At 40.4% G+C, this 24,319-nt stretch overlaps 22 non-coding genes across 22 annotated transcripts; all 22 read right to left on the bottom strand.

Annotated features, from left to right (window-relative positions):
* Positions 1-571: 571 nt before the first annotated feature.
* On the bottom strand, positions 572-643 carry trnah-gug (transfer RNA histidin (anticodon GUG)). The gene has a single exon. It is a non-coding gene; the product is annotated as a tRNA-His (tRNA).
* Positions 644-915: 272 nt separating this feature from the next.
* Positions 916-989, bottom strand: trnat-agu (transfer RNA threonine (anticodon AGU)). The gene has a single exon. It is a non-coding gene; the product is annotated as a tRNA-Thr (tRNA).
* Positions 990-1,499: 510 nt separating this feature from the next.
* Positions 1,500-1,571, bottom strand: trnah-gug (transfer RNA histidin (anticodon GUG)). The gene has a single exon. It is a non-coding gene; the product is annotated as a tRNA-His (tRNA).
* A 274-nt stretch (positions 1,572-1,845) lies between these two features.
* trnat-agu (transfer RNA threonine (anticodon AGU)) lies at positions 1,846-1,919 on the bottom strand. Its single transcript has one exon. It is a non-coding gene; the product is annotated as a tRNA-Thr (tRNA).
* Positions 1,920-2,429: 510 nt separating this feature from the next.
* Positions 2,430-2,501, bottom strand: trnah-gug (transfer RNA histidin (anticodon GUG)). The gene has a single exon. It is a non-coding gene; the product is annotated as a tRNA-His (tRNA).
* Positions 2,502-2,776: 275 nt separating this feature from the next.
* On the bottom strand, positions 2,777-2,850 carry trnat-agu (transfer RNA threonine (anticodon AGU)). Its single transcript has one exon. It is a non-coding gene; the product is annotated as a tRNA-Thr (tRNA).
* Positions 2,851-3,360: 510 nt separating this feature from the next.
* trnah-gug (transfer RNA histidin (anticodon GUG)) lies at positions 3,361-3,432 on the bottom strand. The gene has a single exon. It is a non-coding gene; the product is annotated as a tRNA-His (tRNA).
* A 274-nt stretch (positions 3,433-3,706) lies between these two features.
* trnat-agu (transfer RNA threonine (anticodon AGU)) lies at positions 3,707-3,780 on the bottom strand. Its single transcript has one exon. It is a non-coding gene; the product is annotated as a tRNA-Thr (tRNA).
* Positions 3,781-4,289: 509 nt separating this feature from the next.
* Positions 4,290-4,361, bottom strand: trnah-gug (transfer RNA histidin (anticodon GUG)). Its single transcript has one exon. It is a non-coding gene; the product is annotated as a tRNA-His (tRNA).
* A 274-nt stretch (positions 4,362-4,635) lies between these two features.
* Positions 4,636-4,709, bottom strand: trnat-agu (transfer RNA threonine (anticodon AGU)). The gene has a single exon. It is a non-coding gene; the product is annotated as a tRNA-Thr (tRNA).
* A 510-nt stretch (positions 4,710-5,219) lies between these two features.
* On the bottom strand, positions 5,220-5,291 carry trnah-gug (transfer RNA histidin (anticodon GUG)). The gene has a single exon. It is a non-coding gene; the product is annotated as a tRNA-His (tRNA).
* Positions 5,292-5,565: 274 nt separating this feature from the next.
* trnat-agu (transfer RNA threonine (anticodon AGU)) lies at positions 5,566-5,639 on the bottom strand. The gene has a single exon. It is a non-coding gene; the product is annotated as a tRNA-Thr (tRNA).
* Positions 5,640-6,149: 510 nt separating this feature from the next.
* Positions 6,150-6,221, bottom strand: trnah-gug (transfer RNA histidin (anticodon GUG)). The gene has a single exon. It is a non-coding gene; the product is annotated as a tRNA-His (tRNA).
* Positions 6,222-6,496: 275 nt separating this feature from the next.
* Positions 6,497-6,570, bottom strand: trnat-agu (transfer RNA threonine (anticodon AGU)). The gene has a single exon. It is a non-coding gene; the product is annotated as a tRNA-Thr (tRNA).
* A 510-nt stretch (positions 6,571-7,080) lies between these two features.
* Positions 7,081-7,152, bottom strand: trnah-gug (transfer RNA histidin (anticodon GUG)). Its single transcript has one exon. It is a non-coding gene; the product is annotated as a tRNA-His (tRNA).
* Positions 7,153-8,345: 1,193 nt separating this feature from the next.
* Positions 8,346-8,419, bottom strand: trnat-agu (transfer RNA threonine (anticodon AGU)). Its single transcript has one exon. It is a non-coding gene; the product is annotated as a tRNA-Thr (tRNA).
* A 510-nt stretch (positions 8,420-8,929) lies between these two features.
* Positions 8,930-9,001, bottom strand: trnah-gug (transfer RNA histidin (anticodon GUG)). The gene has a single exon. It is a non-coding gene; the product is annotated as a tRNA-His (tRNA).
* An 858-nt stretch (positions 9,002-9,859) lies between these two features.
* On the bottom strand, positions 9,860-9,931 carry trnah-gug (transfer RNA histidin (anticodon GUG)). Its single transcript has one exon. It is a non-coding gene; the product is annotated as a tRNA-His (tRNA).
* Positions 9,932-10,205: 274 nt separating this feature from the next.
* Positions 10,206-10,279, bottom strand: trnat-agu (transfer RNA threonine (anticodon AGU)). The gene has a single exon. It is a non-coding gene; the product is annotated as a tRNA-Thr (tRNA).
* A 1,786-nt stretch (positions 10,280-12,065) lies between these two features.
* On the bottom strand, positions 12,066-12,139 carry trnat-agu (transfer RNA threonine (anticodon AGU)). Its single transcript has one exon. It is a non-coding gene; the product is annotated as a tRNA-Thr (tRNA).
* Positions 12,140-13,579: 1,440 nt separating this feature from the next.
* Positions 13,580-13,651, bottom strand: trnah-gug (transfer RNA histidin (anticodon GUG)). The gene has a single exon. It is a non-coding gene; the product is annotated as a tRNA-His (tRNA).
* Positions 13,652-14,855: 1,204 nt separating this feature from the next.
* On the bottom strand, positions 14,856-14,929 carry trnat-agu (transfer RNA threonine (anticodon AGU)). The gene has a single exon. It is a non-coding gene; the product is annotated as a tRNA-Thr (tRNA).
* Positions 14,930-24,319: the final 9,390 nt, after the last annotated feature.

Here is a 24,319-nt window from a genome sequence, read left to right on the forward strand (position 1 = left end):
CTGAGATTTGAACTCAGGATCTCCTGTTTATAGACAGGGCCCTTTAACCAACTAAGCCACAGCACCCACAAGAGACAAATTTTGCAGATGTGAACACCCCACACCTATTTCATCAAACCATCTCATTAATTTAACCCCCATCTCTGTCTAGCAAAATCACATCACAAAAGAGATGTCCTTTTACTATTATTGGTCAATCGAGGACAGTACATTTTTCATTTGGGTCTCGAGATGAATAAACTCAAGAATCTGACATGGATTCTTAAACTATGATTTGGGACCCAAATCAGTTATTAACATGTCATAGATGGTCGCGAGATATGAGTCAACATTCAGAATCATACACTATTTCTTCATAATGTTGTCGTGTCGAGGACACTAGATTTCTCATTTGGCCTCAGAGCTTAAAAATTGTAAAAACCTCTGAAACAGCAGATGAATCAGTTCGTGTAAGTAATTAACCTGCGATATGCTGGGGAACTTTGTCAAAAGGCAGAGTTGCTGAGTTTCTAAGCTTTCAGAGTAAATCTTAACCTGTTCAAAAAAGAACCCTTCTGAAATTTCATTGCAGTGCCGTGACCCGGATTCGAACCAGGGTTGCTGCGGCCACAACGCAGAGTACTAACCACTATACGATCACGGCTGGCTACAAGAGGTGGATTTGTAAAGCCTACATAGGCTGGGAAAGTGATGTGCACAAGCTGGCTAAACACTTTTCATATTGTTCTCGATAATGAATAAGTGAAGAAACAGTCGAGCTTTACACATTCAAAAAGTGCCTTTTTCCGTGACATTGGAATATCTCAATTGCATCCTCCTCACATCATCTCTAATTCTCTAAACCGATTGGTGAGAAAACCTGAGTGCCCTCCACTCTGACCTTCTCCTCCAATGTGTACACTAAAATGCTTGAAATGGTACTGCTGAGATTTGAACTCAGGATCTCCTGTTTACTAGACAGGCACTTTAACCAACTAAGCCACAGCACCCATGAGAGACATATATTTTGCAGATGTGAACACCCACACCTATTTCAATCAAACCAGTCTCATTAATTTAACCCACATCTCTGTCTAGCAAAATCACATCACAAAAGAGATGTCTTTTACTAATATTGGTCAATCGAGGACAGTACATTTTTCATTTGGGTCTCGAGATGAATAAACTCAAGAACCTCTGACATGGATTCTTAAACTATGATTTGGGACCCAAAGCAGTTATTAACATGTCATAGATGGGTCGTGAGATATGAGTAAACATTCAGAATCATACACTATTTCTTCATAATGTTGGTCGTTCGAGGACACTGCATTTCTCATTTGGCCCTCGAGCTTAAAAATGGTAAAAACCTCTGAAACAGCAGATGAATCAGTTCGTGTAAGTAATTAACCTGCGATATGCTGGGGAACTTTGTCAAAAGGCAGAGTTGCTGAGTTTCTAAGCTTTCAGAGTAAATCTTAACCTGTTCAAAAAAGAACCCTTCTGAAATTTCATTGCAGTGCCGTGACCCGGATTCGAACCGGGGTTGCTGCGGCCACAACGCAGAGTACTAACCACTATACGATCACGGCTGGCTACAAGAGGTGGATTTGTAAAGCCTACATAGGCTGGGAAAGTGATGTGCACAAGCTGGCTAAACACTTTTCATATTGTTCTCGATAATGAATAAAGTGAAGAAACAGTCGAGCTTTACACATTCAAAAAGTGCCCTTTTTCCGTGACATTGGAATATCTCAATTGCATCCTCCTCACATCATCTCTAATTCTCTAAACCGATTGGTGAGAAAACCTGAGTGCCCTCCACTCTGACCTTCTCCTCCAATGTGTACACTAAAATGCTTGAAATGGTACTGCTGAGATTTGAACTCAGGATCTCCTGTTTACTAGACAGGCACTTTAACCAACTAAGCCACAGCACCCATGAGAGACATATATTTTGCAGATGTGAACACCCACACCTATTTCAATCAAACCAGTCTCATTAATTTAACCCACATCTCTGTCTAGCAAAATCACATCACAAAAGAGATGTCTTTTACTAATATTGGTCAATCGAGGACAGTACATTTTTCATTTGGGTCTCGAGATGAATAAACTCAAGAACCTCTGACATGGATTCTTAAACTATGATTTGGGACCCAAAGCAGTTATTAACATGTCATAGATGGGTCGTGAGATATGAGTAAACATTCAGAATCATACACTATTTCTTCATAATGTTGGTCGTTCGAGGACACTGCATTTCTCATTTGGCCTCTGAGCTTAAAAATGGTAAAAACCTCTGAAACAGCAGATGAATCAGTTCGTGTAAGTAATTAACCTGCGATATGCTGGGGAACTTTGTCAAAAGGCAGAGTTGCTGAGTTTCTAAGCTTTCAGAGTAAATCTTAACCTGTTCAAAAAAGAACCCTTCTGAAATTTCATTGCAGTGCCGTGACCCGGATTCGAACCGGGGTTGCTGCGGCCACAACGCAGAGTACTAACCACTATACGATCACGGCTGGCTACAAGAGGTGGATTTGTAAAGCCTACATAGGCTGGGAAAGTGATGTGCACAAGCTGGCTAAACACTTTTCATATTGTTCTCGATAATGAATAAAGTGAAGAAACAGTCGAGCTTTACACATTCAAAAAGTGACCTTTTTCCGTGACATTGGAATATCTCAATTGCATCCTCCTCACATCATCTCTAATTCTCTAAACCGATTGGTGAGAAAACCTGAGTGCCCTCCACTCTGACCTTCTCCTCCAATGTGTACAACTAAAATGCTTGAAATGGTACTGCTGAGATTTGAACTCAGGATCTCCTGTTTACTAGACAGGCACTTTAACCAACTAAGCCACAGCACCCATGAGAGACATATATTTTGCAGATGTGAACACCCACACCTATTTCAATCAAACCAGTCTCATTAATTTAACCCACATCTCTGTCTAGCAAAATCACATCACAAAAGAGATGTCTTTTACTAATATTGGTCAATCGAGGACAGTACATTTTTCATTTGGGTCTCGAGATGAATAAACTCAAGAACCTCTGACATGGATTCTTAAACTATGATTTGGGACCCAAAGCAGTTATTAACATGTCATAGATGGGTCGTGAGATATGAGTAAACATTCAGAATCATACACTATTTCTTCATAATGTTGGTCGTTCGAGGACACTGCATTTCTCATTTGGCTCTTGAGCTTAAAAATGGTAAAAACCTCTGAAACAGCAGATTAATCAGTTCGTGTAAGTAATTAACCTGCGATATGCTGGGGAACTTTGTCAAAAGGCAGAGTTGCTGAGTTTCTAAGCTTTCAGAGTAAATCTTAACCTGTTCAAAAAAGAACCCTTCTGAAATTTCATTGCAATGCCGTGACCCGGATTCGAACCGGGGTTGCTGCGGCCACAACGCAGAGTACTAACCACTATACGATCACGGCTGGCTACAAGAGGTGGATTTGTAAAGCCTACATAGGCTGGGAAAGTGATGTGCACAAGCTGGCTAAACACTTTTCATATTGTTCTCGATAATGAATAAAGTGAAGAAACAGTCGAGCTTTACACATTCAAAAAGTGACCTTTTTCCGTGACATTGGAATATCTCAATTGCATCCTCCTCACATCATCTCTAATTCTCTAAACCGATTGGTGAGAAAACCTGAGTGCCCTCCACTCTGACCTTCTCCTCCAATGTGTACAATAAAATGCTTGAAAAGGTACTGCTGAGATTTGAACTCAGGATCTCCTGTTTACTAGACAGGCACTTTAACCAACTAAGCCACAGCACCCATGAGAGACATATATTTTGCAGATGTGAACACCCACACCTATTTCAATCAAACCAGTCTCATTAATTTAACCCACATCTCTGTCTAGCAAAATCACATCACAAAAGAGATGTCTTTTACTATTATTGGTCAATCGAGGACAGTACATTTTTCATTTGGGTCTCGAGATGAATAAACTCAAGAACCTCTGACATGGATTCTTAAACTATGATTTGGGACCCAAAGCAGTTATTAACATGTCATAGATGGGTCGTGAGATATGAGTAAACATTCAGAATCATACACTATTTCTTCATAATGTTGGTCGTTCGAGGACACTGCATTTCTCATTTGGCTCTGAGCTTAAAAATGGTAAAAACCTCTGAAACAGCAGATTAATCAGTTCGTGTAAGTAATTAACCTGCGATATGCTGGGGAACTTTGTCAAAAGGCAGAGTTGCTGAGTTTCTAAGCTTTCAGAGTAAATCTTAACCTGTTCAAAAAAGAACCCTTCTGAAATTTCATTGCAGTGCCGTGACCCGGATTCGAACCGGGGTTGCTGCGGCCACAACGCAGAGTACTAACCACTATACGATCACAGCTGGCTACAAGAGGTGGATTTGTAAAGCCTACATAGGCTGGGAAAGTGATGTGCACAAGCTGGCTAAACACTTTTCATATTGTTCTCGATAATGAATAAAGTGAAGAAACAGTCGAGCTTTACACATTCAAAAAGTGACCTTTTTCCGTGACATTGGAATATCTCAATTGCATCCTCCTCACATCATCTCTAATTCTCTAAACCGATTGGTGAGAAAACCTGAGTGCCCTCCACTCTGACCTTCTCCTCCAATGTGTACAATAAAATGCTTGAAAAGGTACTGCTGAGATTTGAACTCAGGATCTCCTGTTTACTAGACAGGCACTTTAACCAACTAAGCCACAGCACCCATGAGAGACATATATTTTGCAGATGTGAACACCCACACCTATTTCAATCAAACCAGTCTCATTAATTTAACCCACATCTCTGTCTAGCAAAATCACATCACAAAAGAGATGTCTTTTACTATTATTGGTCAATCGAGGACAGTACATTTTTCATTTGGGTCTCGAGATGAATAAACTCAAGAACCTCTGACATGGATTCTTAAACTATGATTTGGGACCCAAAGCAGTTATTAACATGTCATAGATGGGTCGCGAGATATGAGTAAACATTCAGAATCATACACTATTTCTTCATAATGTTGGTCGTTCGAGGACACTGCATTTCTCATTTGGCTCTTGAGCTTAAAAATGGTAAAAACCTCTGAAACAGCAGATTAATCAGTTCGTGTAAGTAATTAACCTGCGATATGCTGGGGAACTTTGTCAAAAGGCAGAGTTGCTGAGTTTCTAAGCTTTCAGAGTAAATCTTAACCTGTTCAAAAAAGAACCCTTCTGAAATTTCATTGCAGTGCCGTGACCCGGATTCGAACCGGGGTTGCTGCGGCCACAACGCAGAGTACTAACCACTATACGATCACGGCTGGCTACAAGAGGTGGATTTGTAAAGCCTACATAGGCTGGGAAAGTGATGTGCACAAGCTGGCTAAACACTTTTCATATTGTTCTCGATAATGAATAAAGTGAAGAAACAGTCGAGCTTTACACATTCAAAAAGTGCCCTTTTTCCGTGACATTGGAATATCTCAATTGCATCCTCCTCACATCATCTCTAATTCTCTAAACCGATTGGTGAGAAAACCTGAGTGCCCTCCACTCTGACCTTCTCCTCCAATGTGTACAACAAAATGCTTGAAAAGATACTGCTGAGATTTGAACTCAGGATCTCCTGTTTACTAGACAGGCACTTTAACCAACTAAGCCACAGCACCCACAAGAGACATATATTTTGCAGATGTGAACACCCACACCTATTTCAATCAAACCAGTCTCATTAATTTAACCCACATCTCTGTCTAGCAAAATCACATCACAAAAGAGATGTCTTTTACTATTATTGGTCAATCGAGGACAGTACATTTTTCATTTGGGTCTCGAGATGAATAAACTCAAGAACCTCTGACATGGATTCTTAAACTATGATTTGGGACCCAAATCAGTTATTAACATGTCATAGATGGGTCGCGAGATATGAGTAAACATTCAGAATCATACACTATTTCTTCATAATGTTGGTCGTTCGAGGACACTGCATTTCTCATTTGGCTCTTGAGCTGAAAAATGGTAAAAACCTCTGAAACAGCAGATTAATCAGTTCGTGTAAGTAATTAACCTGCGATATGCTGGGGAACTTTGTCAAAAGGCAGAGTTGCTGAGTTTCTAAGCTTTCAGAGTAAATCTTAACCTGTTCAAAAAAGAACCCTTCTGAAATTTCATTGCAGTGCCGTGACCCGGATTCGAACCGGGGTTGCTGCGGCCACAACGCAGAGTACTAACCACTATACGATCACGGCTGGCTACAAGAGGTGGATTTGTAAAGCCTACATAGGCTGGGAAAGTGATGTGCACAAGCTGGCTAAACACTTTTCATATTGTTCTCGATAATGAATAAAGTGAAGAAACAGTCGAGCTTTACACATTCAAAAAGTGACCTTTTTCCGTGACATTGGAATATCTCAATTGCATCCTCCTCACATCATCTCTAATTCTCTAAACCGATTGGTGAGAAAACCTGAGTGCCCTCCACTCTGACCTTCTCCTCCAATGTGTACAACTAAAATGCTTGAAAAGGTACTGCTGAGATTTGAACTCAGGATCTCCTGTTTACTAGACAGGCCCTTTAACCAACTAAGCCACAGCACCCACAAGAGACATATATTTTGCAGATGTGAACACCCATACCTATTTCAATCAAACCAGTCTCATTAATTTAACCCACATCTCTGTCTAGCAAAATCACATCACAAAAGAGATGTCTTTTACTATTATTGGTCAATCGAGGACAGTACATTTTTCATTTGGGTCTCGAGATGAATAAACTCAAGAACCTCTGACATGGATTCTTAAACTATGATTTGGGACCCAAATCAGTTATTAACATGTCATAGATGGGTCGCGAGATATGAGTAAACATTCAGAATCATACACTATTTCTTCATAATGTTGGTCGTTCGAGGACACTAGATTTCTCATTTGGCTCTTGAGCTGAAAAATGGTAAAAACCTCTGAAACAGCAGATTAATCAGTTCGTGTAAGTAATTAACCTGCGATATGCTGGGGAACTTTGTCAAAAGGCAGAGTTGCTGAGTTTCTAAGCTTTCAGAGTAAATCTTAACCTGTTCAAAAAAGAACCCTTCTGAAATTTCATTGCAATGCCTTGACCCGGATTCGAACCGGGGTTGCTGCGGCCACAACGCAGAGTACTAACCACTATACGATCACGGCTGGCTACTAGAGGTGGATTTGTAAAGCCTACATAGGCTGGGAAAGTGATGTGCACAAGCTGGCTAAACACTTTTCATATTGTTCTCGACAATGAATAAAGTGAAGAAACAGTCAAGCTTTACACATTCAAAAAGTGACCTTTTTCCGTGACATTGTAATATCTCAATTGCATCCTCCTCACATCATCTCTAATTCTCTAAACCGATTGGTGAGAAAACCTGAGTGCCCTCCACTCTGACCTTCTCCTCCAATGTGTACAACAAAATGCTTGAAAAGATACTTCTGAGATTTGAACTCAGGATCTCCTGTTTAATAGACAGGCCCTTTAACAAACTAAGCCACAGCACCCACAAGAGACATATATTTTGCAGATGTGAACACCCATACCTATTTCAATCAAACCAGTCTCATTAATTTAACCCACATCTCTGTCTAGCAAAATCACATCACAAAAGAGATGTCTTTTACTATTATTGGTCAATCGAGGACAGTACATTTTTCATTTGGGTCTCGAGATGAATAAACTCAAGAACCTCTGACATGGATTCTTAAACTATGATTTGGGACCCAAATCAGTTATTAACATGTCATAGATGGGTCGCGAGATATGAGTAAACATTCAGAATCATACACTATTTCTTCATAATGTTGGTCGTTCGAGGACACTAGATTTCTCATATGGCTCTTGAGCTGAAAAATGGTAAAAACCTCTGAAACAGCAGATTAATCAGTTCGTGTAAGTAATTAACCTGCGATATGCTGGGGAACTTTGTCAAAAGGCAGAGTTGCTGAGTTTCTAAGCTTTCAGAGTAAATCTTAACCTGTTCAAAAAAGAACCCTTCTGAAATTTCATTGCAATGCCTTGACCCGGATTCGCTGCTGCCACAACGCAGAGTACTAACCACTATACGATCACGGCTGGCTACTAGAGGTGGATTTGTAAAGCCTACATAGGCTGGGAAAGTGATGTGCACAAGCTGGCTAAACACTTTTCATATTGTTCTCGACAATGAATAAAGTGAAGAAACAGTCAAGCTTTACACATTCAAAAAGTGACCTTTTTCCGTGACATTGTAATATCTCAATTGCATCCTCCTCACATCATCTCTAATTCTCTAAACCGATTGGTGAGAAAACCTGAGTGCCCTCCACTCTGACCTTCTCCTCCAATGTGTACAATAAAATGCTTGAAAAGGTACTGCTGAGATTTGAACTCAGGATCTCCTGTTTACTAGACAGGCACTTTAACCAACTAAGCCACAGCATCCATGAGAGACATATATTTTTCAGATGTGAACACCCACACCTATTTCAATCAAACCAGTCTCATTAATTTAACCCACATCTCTGTCTAGCAAAATCACATCACAAAAGAGATGTCTTTTACTATTATTGGTCAATCGAGGACAGTACATTTTTCAATTGGGTCTCGAGATGAATAAACTCAAGAACCTCTGACATGGATTCTTAAACTATGATTTGGGACCCAAAGCAGTTATTAACATGTCATAGATGGGTTGTGAGATATGAGTAAACATTCAGAATCATACACTATTTCTTCATAATGTTGGTCGTTCGAGGACACTGCATTTCTCATTTGGCTCTTGAGCTTAAAAATGGTAAAAACCTCTGAAACAGCAGATTAATCAGTTCGTGTAAGTAATTAACCTGCGATATGCTGGGGAACTTTGTCAAAAGGCAGAGTTGTTGAGTTTCTAAGCTTTCAGAGTACATCTTAACCTGTTCAAAAAAGAACCCTGCTTAAATTTCATTGCAGTGCCGTGACCCGGATTCGAACCGGGGTTGCTGCGGCCACAACGCAGAGTACTAACCACTATACAATCACAGCTGGCTACAAGAGGTGGATTTGTAAAGCCTACATAGGCTGGGAAAGTGATGTGCACAAGCTGGCTAAACACTTTTCATATTGTTCTCGATAATGAATAAAGTGAAGAAACAGTCGAGCTTTACACATTCAAAAAGTGACCTTTTTCCGTGACATTGGAATATCTCACTTGCATCCTCCTCACATCATCTCTAATTCTCTAAACCGATTGGTGAGAAAACCTGAGTGCCCTCCACTCTGACCTTCTCCTCCAATGTGTGCAATAAAATGCTTGAAAAGGTACTGCTGAGATTTGAACTCAGGATCTCCTGTTTACTAGACAGGCACTTTAACCAACTAAGCAACAGCATCCATGAGAGACATATATTTTTCAGATGTGAACACCCACACCTATTTCAATCAAACCAGTCTCATTAATTTAAACCACATCTCTGTCTAGCAAAATCACATCACAAAAGAGATGTCTTTTACTATTATTGGTCAATCGAGGACAGTACATTTTTCATTTGGGTCTCGAGATGAATAATCTCAAGAACCTCTGACATGGATTCTTAAACTATGATTTGGGACCCAAAGCAGTTATTAACATGTCATAGATGGGTCGCGAGATATGAGTAAACATTCAGAATCATACACTATTTCTTCATAATGTTGGTCGATCGAGGACACTGCATTTCTCATTTCGCTCTTGAGCTTAAAAATGGTAAAAACCTCTGAAACAGCAGATTAATCAGTTCGTGTAAGTAATTAACCTGCGATATGCTGGGGAACTTTGTCAAAAGGCAGAGTTGCTGAGTTTCTAAGCTTTCAGAGTAAATCTTAACCTGTTCAAAAAAGAACCCTTCTGAAATTTCATTGCAGTGCCGTGACCCGGATTCGAACCGGGGTTGCTGCGGCCACAACGCAGAGTACTAACCACTATACGATCACAGCTGGCTACAAGAGATTGATTTGTAAAGCCTACATAGGCTGGGAAAGTGATGTGCACAAGCTGGCTAAACACTTTTCATATTGTTCTCGATAATGAATAAAGTGAAGAAACAGTCGAGCTTTACACATTCAAAAAGTGACCTTTTTCCGTGACATTGGAATATCTCACTTGCATCCTCCTCACATCATCTCTAATTCTCTAAACCGATTGGTGAGAAAACCTGAGTGCCCTCCACTCTGACCTTCTCCTCCAATGTGTGCAATAAAATGCTTGAAAAGGTACTGCTGAGATTTGAACTCAGGATCTCCTGTTTACTAGACAGGCACTTTAACCAACTAAGCCACAGCATCCATGAGAGACATATATTTTTCAGATGTGAACACCCACACCTATTTCAATCAAACCAGTCTCATTAATTTAACCCACATCTCTGTCTAGCAAAATCACATCACAAAAGAGATGTCTTTTACTATTATTGGTCAATCGAGGACAGTACATTTTTCAATTGGGTCTCGAGATGAATAAACTCAAGAACCTCTGACATGGATTCTTAAACTATGATTTGGGACCCAAAGCAGTTATTAACATGTCATAGATGGGTTGTGAGATATGAGTAAACATTCAGAATCATACACTATTTCTTCATAATGTTGGTCGTTCGAGGACACTGCATTTCTCATTTGGCTCTTGAGCTTAAAAATTGTAAAAACCTCTGAAACAGCAGATTAATCAGTTCGTGTAAGTAATTAACCTGCGATATGCTGGGGAACTTTGTCAAAAGGCAGAGTTGTTGAGTTTCTAAGCTTTCAGAGTAAATCTTAACCTGTTCAAAAAAGAACCCTTCTTAAATTTCATTGCAGTGGCGTGACCCAGATTCAAACCAGGGTTGCTGCAGCCACAACGCAGAGTACTAACCACTATACAATCACAGCTGGCTACAAGAGGTGGATTTGTAAAGCCTACATAGACTGGGAAAGTGATGTGCACAAGCTGGCTAAACACTTTTCATATTGTTCTCGATAATGAATAAAGTGAAGAAACAGTCGAGCTTTACACATTCAAAAAGTGCCCTTTTTCCGTGACATTGGAATATCTCAATTGTATCCTCCTCACATCATCTCTAATTCTCTAAACCGATTGGTGAGAAAACCTGAGTGCCCTCCACTCTGACCTTCTCCTCCAATGTGTACAACAAAATGCTTGAAAAGATACTTCTGAGATTTGAACTCAGGATCTCCTGTTTAATAGACAGGCCCTTTAACAAACTAAGCCACAGCACCCACAAGAGACATATATTTTGCAGATGTGAACACCCATACCTATTTCAATCAAACCAGTCTCATTAATTTAACCCACATCTCTGTCTAGCAAAATCACATCACAAAAGAGATGTCTTTTACTATTATTGGTCAATCGAGGACAGTACATTTTTCATTTGGGTCTCGAGATGAATAAACTCAAGAACCTCTGACATGGATTCTTAAACTATGATTTGGGACCCAAATCAGTTATTAACATGTCATAGATGTGTTGTGAGATATGAGTAAACATTCAGAATCATACACTATTTCTTCATAATGTTGGTCGTTCGAGGACACTGCATTTCTCATTTGGCTCTTGAGCTTAAAAATGGTAAAAACCTCTGAAACAGCAGATTAATCAGTTCGTGTAAGTAATTAACCTGCGATATGCTGGGGAACTTTGTCAAAAGGCAGAGTTGTTGAGTTTCTAAGCTTTCAGAGTACATCTTAACCTGTTCAAAAAAGAACCCTTCTTAAATTTCATTGCAGTGCCGTGACCAGAATTCGAACCGGGGTTCCTGCGGCCACAACGCAGAGTACTAACCACTATACAATCACAGCTGGCTACAAGAGGAGGATTTGTAAAGCCTACATAGGCTGGGAAAGTGATGTGCACAAGCTGGCTAAACACTTTTCATATTGTTCTCGATAATGAATAAAGTGAAGAAACAGTCGAGCTTTACACATTCAAAAAGTGACCTTTTTCCGTGACATTGGAATATCTCACTTGCATCCTCCTCACATCATCTCTAATTCTCTAAACCGATTGGTGAGAAAACCTGAGTGCCCTCCACTCTGACCTTCTCCTCCAATGTGTGCAATAAAATGCTTGAAAAGGTACTGCTGAGATTTGAACTCAGGATCTCCTGTTTACTAGACAGGCACTTTAACCAACTAAGCCACAGCATCCATGAGAGACATATATTTTTCAGATGTGAACACCCACACCTATTTCAATCAAACCAGTCTCATTAATTTAACCCACATCTCTGTCTAGCAAAATCACATCACAAAAGAGATGTCTTTTACTATTATTGGTCAATCGAGGACAGTACATTTTTCAATTGGGTCTCGAGATGAATAAACTCAAGAACCTCTGACATGGATTCTAAAACTATGATTTGGGACCCAAAGCAGTTATTAACATGTCATAGATGGGTTGTGAGATATGAGTAAACATTCAGAATCATACACTATTTCTTCATAATGTTGGTTGTTCGAGGACACTGCATTTCTCATTTGGCTCTTGAGCTTAAAAATTGTAAAAACCTCTGAAACAGCAGATTAATCAGTTCGTGTAAGTAATTAACCTGCGATATGCTGGGGAACTTTGTCAAAAGGCAGAGTTGTTGAGTTTCTAAGCTTTCAGAGTAAATCTTAACCTGTTCAAAAAAGAACCCTTCTTAAATTTCATTGCAGTGGCGTGACCCAGATTCGAACCGGGGTTGCTGCAGCCACAACGCAGAGTACTAACCACTATACAATCACAGCTGGCTACAAGAGGTGGATTTGTAAAGCCTACATAGACTGGGAAAGTGATGTGCACAAGCTGGCTAAACACTTTTCATATTGTTCTCGATAATGAATAAAGTGAAGAAACAGTCGAGCTTTACACATTCAAAAAGTGCCCTTTTTCCGTGACATTGGAATATCTCAATTGCATCCTCCTCACATCATCTCTAATTCTCTAAACCGATTGGTGAGAAAACCTGAGTGCCCTCCACTCTGACCTTCTCCTCCAATGTGTACAACAAAATGCTTGAAAAGATACTTCTGAGATTTGAACTCAGGATCTCCTGTTTAATAGACAGGCCCTTTAACAAACTAAGCCACAGCACCCACAAGAGACATATATTTTGCAGATGTGAACACCCATACCTATTTCAATCAAACCAGTCTCATTAATTTAACCCACATCTCTGTCTAGCAAAATCACATCACAAAAGAGATGTCTTTTACTATTATTGGTCAATCGAGGACAGTACATTTTTCATTTGGGTCTCGAGATGAATAAACTCAAGAACCTCTGACATGGATTCTTAAACTATGATTTGGGACCCAAATCAGTTATTAACATGTCATAGATGGGTTGTGAGATATGAGTAAACATTCAGAATCATACACTATTTCTTCATAATGTTGGTCGTTCGAGGACACTGCATTTCTCATTTGGCTCTTGAGCTTAAAAATGGTAAAAACCTCTGAAACAGCAGATTAATCAGTTCGTGTAAGTAATTAACCTGCGATATGCTGGGGAACTTTGTCAAAAGGCAGAGTTGTTGAGTTTCTAAGCTTTCAGAGTACATCTTAACCTGTTCAAAAAAGAACCCTTCTTAAATTTCATTGCAGTGCCGTGACCAGGATTCGAACCGGGGTTCCTGCGGCCACAACGCAGAGTACTAACCACTATACAATCACAGCTGGCTACAAGAGGTGGATTTGTAAAGCCTACATAGGCTGGGAAAGTGATGTGCACAAGCTGGCTAAACACTTTTCATATTGTTCTCGATAATGAATAAAGTGAAGAAACAGTCGAGCTTTACACATTCAAAAAGTGCCCTTTTTCATTGACATTGGAATATCTCAATTGCATCCTCCTCACATCATCTCTAATTCTCTAAACCGATTGGTGAGAAAACCTGAGTGCCCTCCACTCTGACCTTCTCCTCCAATGTGTACAATAAAATGCTTGAAAAGGTACTGCTGAGATTTGAACTCAGGATCTCCTGTTTACTAGACAGGCACTTTAACCAACTAAGCAAGAGGACCCATGAGAGACATATATTTTTCAGATGTGAACACCCACACCTATTTCAATCAAACCAGTCTCATTAATTTAACCCACATCTCTGTCTAGCAAAATCACATCACAAAAGAGATGTCTTTGACTATTATTGGTCAATCGAGGACAGTACATTTTTCAGTTGGGTCTCGAGATGAATAAACTCAAGAACCTCTGAGATGGATTCTTAAACTATGATATGGGACCCAAAGCAGTTATTAACATGTCATAGATGGGTCGTGAGATATGAGTAAACATTCAGAATCATACACTATTTCTTCATAATGTTGGTCGTTCGAGGACACTGCATTTCTCATTTGGCTCTTGAGCTTAAAAATTGTAAAAACCTCTGAAACAGCAGATTAATCAGTTCGTGTAAGTAATTAACCTGCGATATGCTGGGGAACTTTGTCAAAAGGCAGAGTTGTTGAGTTTCTAAGCTTTCAGAGTAAATCTTAACCTGTTCAAAAAAGAACCCTTCTGAAATTTCATTGCAGTGCCGTGACCCGGATTCAAACCGGGGTTGCTGCGGCCACAACGCAGAGTACTAACCACTATACGATAACAGCTGGCTACAAGAGGTGGATTTGTAAAGCCTACATAGGCTGGGAAAGTGATGTGCACAAGCTGGCTAAACACTTTTCATATTGTTCTCGATAATGAATAAAGTGAAGAAACAGTCGAGCTTTACACATTCAAAAAGTGACCTTTTTCCGTGACATTGGAATATCTCAATTGCATCCTCCTCACATCATCTCTAATTCTCTAAACCGATTGGTGAGAAAACCTGAGTGCCCTCCACTCTGACCTTCTCCTCCAATGTGTACAATAAAATGCTTGAAAAGGTACTGCTGAGATTTGAACTCAGGATCTCCTGTTTACTAGACAGGCACTTTAACCAACTAAGCCACAGCACCCATGAGAGACATATATTCTGCAGATGTGAACACCCACACCTATTTAAAACAAACCAGTCTCATTAATTTAACCCACATCTCTGTCTTGCAAAATTACATCAAGAACCTCTTACATGGATTCTTAAACTATGATAATGAATAAAGTGAAGAAACAGTCGAGCTTTATATGCTGACTTTGGTCGTCATGAGAACGGTGTTTCCTCTGACAAATTGGTGTGGCTGGCTTCCAGGTTAAACACGCGGGTGTTAAGGAGTGTGGTCTGGTAGATCATGTTTCGGAGGACGCATGACTCAACCTTTGCCTCACCTAAGCCCGTTGGGGAGTTGCAGCAATGAGACAAGATTGTGATTGGATATTATGAAATTGGGGAGAGAAACAGTGTTAAAAAAAACTTGAAGTAAAAGCTTTTCACCATGAGCCACTTCCTGTTCACCCCGCTATCATCCAGAAGGCGAGGTCAGTACAGGTGCATCAAAGCTGGGACGAGAGACTGAAAAACAGCTTCTATCTCAAGGCCATCAGACTGTTAAACAGCCACCACTAACATTGAGTGGCTGCTGCCAACACACTGACTCAACTCCAGCCACTTTAATAATGGGAATTGATGGGAAATGATGGGAAATGATGTAAAATATATCACTAGCCACTTTAAACAATGCTACCTAATATAATATTTACATACCCTACATTATTCATCTCATATGTATATGTATATACTGTACTCTATATCATCTACTGCATCTTTATGTAATACATGTATCTGTGACAGTCTATAGTTTTGTGCTCGTGATGGACAGAGGAGCTAAGTGGCTTCAGCTACATTACCATTCAAAGGTTTGATCACACTTACTCATTCCATTGTTTTTCTTTATTTGTACTATTTTCTACATTGTAGAATAATAGTGAAGACATCAAAACTACGAAATAACACATATGGAATCATGTAGCAACCGAAAAAGTGTTGGATGGTTGAGGAGCAGCACTTGGGGATCTTAGAGGGCTGGTGCCCTGGTAGTTGTGAGCTCGGGTAAGTAGCTGATTGGCCACTGGTTCGGGTCCCTTTTTTTTGACCTTGTGGGAGATCTGTCGACGTGCCCTTGAGCAGGGCGTTGACCCTGGTTTCTTCTGTGGGTCGCTCTGGATGGGAGTCTGTTAGATGACTGAATGTAATGGAAATGTTGAGCAGCTTCAATGCAAGTAAATTGTCTGTTTTAATATTCAAAAAGAACATAATACACACACAAAAAAAGAAAACAGTCCTAATATCTCTATCTATATATTTAATCTGTAGAAATTACAGGAGGACAAGGCAGGAAGGAAATACATTTCGTCATGAAAATGACTCCCTTCATAATATTATGATAACTATGTCCACTAACTCAAATTGTCCACTAGATGTCAATATACGACAGGAAAATGTCTCATGTTCCTGTAAAACAGTCCATGGCAATGGAAAACACTACAATATCACCTCCCCCTATAGCAGCTGTGTGAAGATACATCCCCTGACAATTCTCTCTCTCTCTCTCTCTCTCTCTCTCTCTCTCTCTCTCTCTCTCTCTCTCTCTCTCTCTCTCTCTCTCTCTCTCTCTCTCCCTCTCTCTCTATATCTCTCCCTCTCTCTCTCTCTCTCTCTCTCTCTCACACACACACACACACACAACAGCTTCTAGACATAAGACTGCTAAATAGCTAACAGAATGGCTAAATGGACTATCTGAGTTGACTCGGGGCTCCCGAGTGGCGCTGCAGTCTAAGGCACAGCATCTCAGTGCAAGAGGCATCACTACAATCCCTGATTTGAATCAAGGCTGTATCACATTGGGAGTCCTGTAGGACAGTGCACAGTTGGTCTAATAATTTGTTCCTGACTGACTTGCCTAGTTAAATGTAAAAAAAAAAAAAAAACTCCAACATGCACACACATTTACTCTGTTTATCTCATTTATCCTGATGCCTAGTCAGCTGACCCATATACATATCTACCTCGATCACTCCAGGATCCCTGGACGGTTTAAATATGGTATTGGAACTGACCCTCTACAGCTTTTCTTACTTTCTTATTTTTATTTCTCATTGTGTTTGCTCTACCTTATGTTATGTTTAGTACTACATTGAAATGGATTGCTGCATTGTTGGGTTTGGAGCTGGCAAGCAGCTGGCGCTGTCAAGATTTCACTGTACACTGCAAGTGAAACACACACACCCACACAAAACAGGATGTTCCGGACCCATAGTAATCATTAAGAAGTATAATATTCCTAGTGACACACCTATTGCTTTGCTCAGCCTAGGCAGTATTTAACACGTTCCAACTGACCAGAACTAGACCCTGACTGCCAGGCCACATTCAGCATGACACAGTAAAATGTTGAGACAGAAATATATTATGCAAAACAAACATGCTTCTCTGACATTTTAAGTAAGGAATCACATCTATTGATGATATTTCTGTCTGCAACGTTTCATAACGCTTCCCTACCAAACGTGCCTCAGGATACAAGTCATGTTGATCTGTGTTTTCTGACCTCTGCCCTCAACACTTGCCCTTGTGTCTCCGTGTATACAATTAACACAATAGTGGGCTTAGCATACTACCAAATATGGTATAGTATGAAGATAGCCTAAAACTGCTTCTCCAATAGAAATCCCTAATCACATTTGTAGGCGATGTCATGGCGATATTGGATCGTAGGAACTGTACAGTGTACATTCCTAGGCAGAACTCATGCGTAGAAACATGTCATGGGGTCTAATATTCATCTCAAGCCGAACCGTACATGTGTAGGCCTTCAAATGCGCTCCTTTGATATAAAGTTGTTTTTGCCGAAAATGAAAATGTGTCAGTAACATGGTGAACTACTTAACCCTTGTATGGTGTTCATGTTTTTGTTATTCACCCAATGTCCGCGGGTCTAATGGACCAACAACGTTATTTGGTTTTTAAAACAATACAGCCATATCAATTTACGTAAAAATACTTCATACTTAGAAGTTGACTTATATCAATTACAAGAAATATAGACAGCCTACATGGTTAGTATTTGCCATTTACCTCTGCTAGATCACATTTATCAATAAAGGTGCTATTTTCTAAAAATATATATATATATATATATATAAAATGTGATTTCTTCCCCCACCTTTATTTAACCTTTATTTAACCTTTATTTAACCTTTATTTAACCTTTATTTAACCAGGTAGGCTAGTTGAGAACAAGTTCTCATTTACAACTGCGACCTGGCCAAGAATGAAGCAAAGCAGTTGGACACATACAACAACACAGAGTTACACATGGAATAAACAAAACATACAGTCAATAATACAGTTGAAGAAAACCTATATACAGTGTGTGCAAATAAGATAAGAAAAGGGACGTAAAGGCAATAAATAGGCCGCAGTGGTGAAGTAATTACAATATACCAATTAGACACTAGAGTGATTGATGTGCAGAAGATGAATGTGCAGGTAGAGATACAGGGGTGCAAAGGAGCAAGATAAATAAATACAGTATGGGGATGAGGTAGTTGGATGGGCTAATCAAGAAATGGGTGGAATTAATCATGTTTATCTTGAACAAATATAAATGAAACAAGGTTTTCATCACAACTGATGTTTATTGCTTTGAACTGAACAAATTAGAAGGACGGTATTTTATGGAAATGATAAATGAGCCAAATTGAACACAAATTAAGGCTGGTCTACACACCACATGAGGGACAGAGTTTTACGGTGTGTGTGTTGCAAATGTATTTCTTGCGCTTGATCCATGTGTACTGTGTCTTCCTGTCCTTCTTGGGTCCACACACATCGCAGCGCTTCTTCTTGTTGCTACCGGCTACAATCTAGAATGATTGAAACAGTTAGTTCAGGAATTTTTCTAACATGTCACTCACTCACTCACATATATAGTTACAGCAGGCCAAGGTAGGAGAGTCAGACACACACATGCAACAACATCACTCACACTTAGTTCCGGTATTGAAGTTGTTGGTTCTGTGGTTTCTGGCGAATGGGGCACCAGCATCCTCCTCCTGATTCCTCCTTACAATGGCTGCAGAAGCTGGTGTCCTTGGGATATGTTGCCTCCTCTTTCCAATGCCTTACCCAGCTCCTCGAGAAAGAGCTGTCTCCTCTGGAGCTTCCATCTGTTCCAATCTGGGTTCAGCGCCATCCAGATGACAAACACGTTATACACCAAGATGTCCAAGATGTTGAAGCATATCACAAGTGGCCAATTGTGAGCTGCCCTATGGGACTCGCCATCACAGCCGGATGTGATACAGCCTGGAATCAAAGCAGGGACTGTAGTGACACCTCTTACACTGAGATGCAGTGCCTTAGACCCCTGCGCCACTCGGGAGCCTCAGGAGCCGCCAATATTCAACTGCTGAGGTGGGAGCTCTGGCTTGTTTTTTCGTACTGTTCCTACCATCGTCAACTTCCCCTTGAGGAGCTCCTGTCCCAGCTTGTGCAAAGTAAAAAAGTTATTGCATGTGATGTTGTGGCCACGGAGTCCCTGTGTCACGTCCAGGACAACCTGCATCCGTTGGTCCTTCTCAGGAGCTCCTCCATACACTTGCAAGTTCCATGAATATAATGAAGCAGCATCACAGGCAGCCAAGATCTTGATTCCATATTTTGTGGGTTTAGACGGTATGTATTGCCTGAAGGGGCAGAGGCCCTTGGCATAAGCTGCTCATCAACAGTAACTTTGGGCCCGGGGTTGTAAAACGCGGGAAGGCGGTCCACCCAATTGTCACACACTAACCTGATTGCAGCTAGCTTGTCTCTCTGCACTGACCTGATTGCAGCTAGCTTGTCTCTCTGCACTGACCTAATAGCAGCTAGCTTGTCTCTCTGCACTGACCTGATAGCAGCTAGCTTGTCTCTCTGCACTGACCTGATTGCAGCTAGCTTGTCTCTCTGCCGCCGAGCTGGTCTGGTGTCTCGGTTATCGAAGCGGATAATCCTGGAGACATTGTTGAATGTTTCATTTTTACTTGTTTTCACCTACACACAAACACACTATTATTACCGTCGGGTCCAGCGGACCTGAAACACACATATGTAATATAAATGTATGTGTAATATATATGTACAGTATGCATTCAATGAAAATGTGTTATTTTACATGTTCTTCACAGAAAATTAGCCAAGGCCAACGAGTGAGTCTCAGGTTGAATTTCTTTTTCAATTTTCTGTTAGTAAACATTGAAAATGGGTCCCACAGAACCGAACACCACAAGAGGTTTAAGATATTGGCTCAAATCTAGTTTGTGCCTTTTTAGATTTTGAGAAATTGAATTTACTTGTTGAACCCCAAACCCAATAAAAATATCCAGTAAGTCTGCAGTTTTAAATTAAAATAGTTTATGCCTATTATTTCTCAGTAGTTTTTGTGAAGCATTTAATGTTGACAAGGTATCGGTCAACTTTGTCACACTTTGATAATGTGTTCAATTAATTTGTTTTACAGACATTCGTATTTAAACTAAATGTAATACATTTCACACAGAATTTGAAATAAAGTGTTTGAACTAAAACAACCAATAGCGGTCTGCATTTCAAGTTCCTGCTACTGCGCTAATATGTCTTCACAACACTCTCTCAGAGTAGAAGAAAAATATTTCTTAAAGATATAGCAGCCCATGAAATATTGATGTCGCCCTGATTTTGTATGGCACTGCAGTGAATAATTGATTGTTTTGGGGTACGTGGGAAATACGTATTTTCAGCATCCAACTGTTCCCTTTATTGAAGAACAGATTCACATGCTGCTTTGACTGTCAACGACAATTTGTCGTTGTTTCACAAGAGTCCCACCACTGAATTAAATAGAACAGAAATTATATTAGGCTATGACATGTATCATATTGTATCTCTCTGGCCTTTGCTTATATGTTTGCTGGACCCCAGGAAGAGTAGCTGCTGCCTTGGCAGGAACTAATGGGGATCCATAATAAACCCCAGGAACAGTAGCTGCTGCCTTGGCAGGAACTATTGAGGAGACATAATGAATTGAATTTGTTCACCTCCTGCGTCCTCTGTCTTCCATCATCTCTCGCCTCCTTTTGAAAAAGGTCAAGAGGTGGCGAGAAACGGAAATGCACTTATATGAAATGAGTTTCCATCTCCACTCGAGCATTATCAGGCAAATCACATTTACAGGGGTGGATCCCAAAAAATGTATAAAGTTATAAAAACAAATGAAGTTAGCTAGATTTTTTTTTTAAAGATAAGTACCATTATTGTTTTTAAATGTGTGCATCTCCGCCGACAAAACAAACGCTGATTCAAAGAGGGCGTGGCAGTTTTCCAAACGCTTCCACAAAGGATGAAAGGTGGCTATTCAGGACGGGAGGACACTCTTCTGTTCGCCTACTAACAAAATGACATCTCCTTGACTACTTATCGGTTTCCAGGTCCCAGAGGAGAGAGGAAGAGATTAGAAAAGGCCTATGGGTTCAACAACAATTACAAGAGGCTTGAAATGTTGACTGTTGCTTATTATGAGGATTGTCAATCAGCCCATGTAAAAAAAGATTACTTTAACAGTTGTTTCGATTTTTTCCACACACACACACACACACACACACACACACACACACACACACACACACACACACACACACACACACACACACACACAGATAAACCAACAAACAGAACAGACACAACAAATACAAAGAATCACAAATGCGACCCTGTTCCCTATTGCACTACTGTTGAATAGAGCCATATGTGTTATGTTGTACACTTGGTTGGCTAATTACCTTGCTTTTTTGTGCTCTGTTGGACTTCTTCTGTTTAGCAGCTGTGAATTTGTGTGTGTGCATGTGCAGAAAAGAGTGAATATGTCAATGTGCTCTATTCAACACTTCACATTTCTCTGTCTCTCTCTCTCTGTGTGTCAGTGAGGCTATCATGTATTTTTGGTAAAGCAGTTCTAGACCAAACCGGTACTGTCCTATGGAGACGAGTTTAGGGCCCAGCAGTGTTTCCTGTGGCTGAAGCAGCAGGGGCAGAATACACACACACACACACACACACACACACACACACACACACACACACACACACACACACACACACACACACACACACACACACACACACACACACACACCTGGGTCTGGACACACTCTATGCTTTATTTATGACTCCTCCGGACCAAATCAAAGGCCTTACTGAGGTAGATCAGACAAGCTCCTAAAACCAATTTAGTGGTGCATTAATATCATAGCATGAATTTTCACTTCATCCTGCCCAGCTCAAGGCATATTATCCTGGTAGGATGAAGGGGTGGATGGAGGGATGTTGGATCTCCTTCAAATGGGCAGGGATGAAGGGAATTGTAAAGCAAGGAGGGATGGAGGTTGGAGCTCCTTCAAAGGGAAGAAATATTGATCCGAATCATATGACCGGCCAGGGAAGTTGAAAGACCAACTTAAAAGAGAGCTACCACAGGCAAGGTATTCATCCTATAATGCTGTAAGTGAGGATATAAATATTATTATTATTGTATTAGCAGCAGCATGCCACCCTGCATACCACTGCTTGCTTGCTTGCTTCTGAAGCTAAGCAGGGTTGGTCCTGGTCAGTCCCTGGATAGGAGACCAGATGCTGCTGGAAGTGGTGTTGGAGGGCCAGTAGAGGGCACTCTTTCCTCTGGTATAAAAAAAATGCCCTTGGGCACCCTACACTGCCCTGTGTAGGGTGCTGTCTTTCAAATGGGATGTTAGATGGGTGTCCTTACTCTCTGAGGTCATTAAAGATCCCATGGCACTTATCGTAAGTGTAGGGGTCTTGTCCAGGCTAAATTCCCAATCTGGCCCTCAAACCATCACAGTCACCTAATAATCCCCAGTTTACAATTGGCTCTTTCATCCCTCTCCCCTGTAACTATTCCCCAGGTTGTTGCTGTAAATGAGAATGTGTTCTCAGTCAACTTACCTGGTAAAAAAGAAGAACATTTGTATTATTTTAAAGCTGATATGTTTTGTGTGTCAGAGTGAACAAAAGCTCAGGAATCATCGCACTGTCTTGAGCAATGCCGAAGCCCAAAATAACACACCGACAATGATGTAACTGTTTAGTTTGACATGAAGATTGAGGTGAGTACAGCCTTTTCCTTGGTGTTTAGCAACTAAAACAACAAAATGGTAGAAAAGACACAGAGACAAAGGTTATTTAGGTGTGCAGGTCAGAAGGCCATTGACTTTGACATGACAGCGCTACAGATCCATTGACTTTGACATGACAGCGCTACAGATCCATTGACTTTGACCTGACAGCGCTACAGATCCATAGACTTTGACATGACAGCGCTACAGATCCATTGACTTTGACCTGACAGCGCTACAGATCCATTGACTTTGATCTGACAGCGCTACAGATCCATTGACTTTGACACGACAGCGCTACAGATCCATTGACTTTGACCTGACAGCGCTACAGATCCATTGACTTTGACACGACAGCGCTACAGATCCATTGACTTTGACCTGACAGCGCTACAGATCCATTGACTTTGACATGATAGAGCTAACAGATCCATTGACATGACAGAGATAAAATATTTTTTTAAAACAGCTACAACAGGTACTGGCTGAAAGAGCAAAGCACAGCCTGGCTGAAAGATTTGATTTGACTTCTCACACATCTTGAGTCCTGAAAAGTGAACTCCAAAAGTATTGGGACAGAAACACATTTTATTGTTTTGGCTCTGTACTACAGCACTTTGGAGATGAAATGATACAATGGCTATGAGTATAAGGGCACAAGGGGAGACCCAGATGCAGACACGGGAGACAGATGGTTTGAGTCTTGATATTTATTAACTCCATGATGCACCCATCCCGCTAGCGGGATCATTTTCATCAACCACCGCTGAATTGCAGAGCGCCAAATTCAAATTAAATCACTAAAATATTTAATTTTCATGAAATCACAAGTGCAATATAGCAAAACACAGCTTAGCTTGTTGTTAATCCACCTGGTGTGTCAGATTTCAATAAAGATTTTCGGCGAAAGCATACCAAGCGTTTATGTAAGGACATCTCTCTCAGTATGCAAAATATTACAAACAGCTAGCAGCCAAGTAGATTGGTCACAAAAGTGAGAAAAGCAATAACTTAAATCGCTTACCTTTGATGATCTTCGGATGTTTGCACTCATGAGACTCCCAGTTACACAATAAATGTTCCTTTTGTTCCATAAAGATTATTTTTATATTCAAAAACCTCCATTTGGTTGGCGCGTTATGTTCAGAAATCAACAGGCTCGAGCGGTCACGACATCGCAGACGAAAATTCCAAATAGTATCCGTGATGTTCATAGATACATTTCAAACGTTTTTTATAATCAATCCTCAGGTTGTTTTTAC

The sequence above is a fragment of the Oncorhynchus kisutch genome, linkage group LG24 (assembly GCF_002021735.2).
Source record: "Oncorhynchus kisutch isolate 150728-3 linkage group LG24, Okis_V2, whole genome shotgun sequence".
In the NCBI taxonomy this organism is placed as follows: Eukaryota; Metazoa; Chordata; class Actinopteri; order Salmoniformes; family Salmonidae; genus Oncorhynchus; species Oncorhynchus kisutch.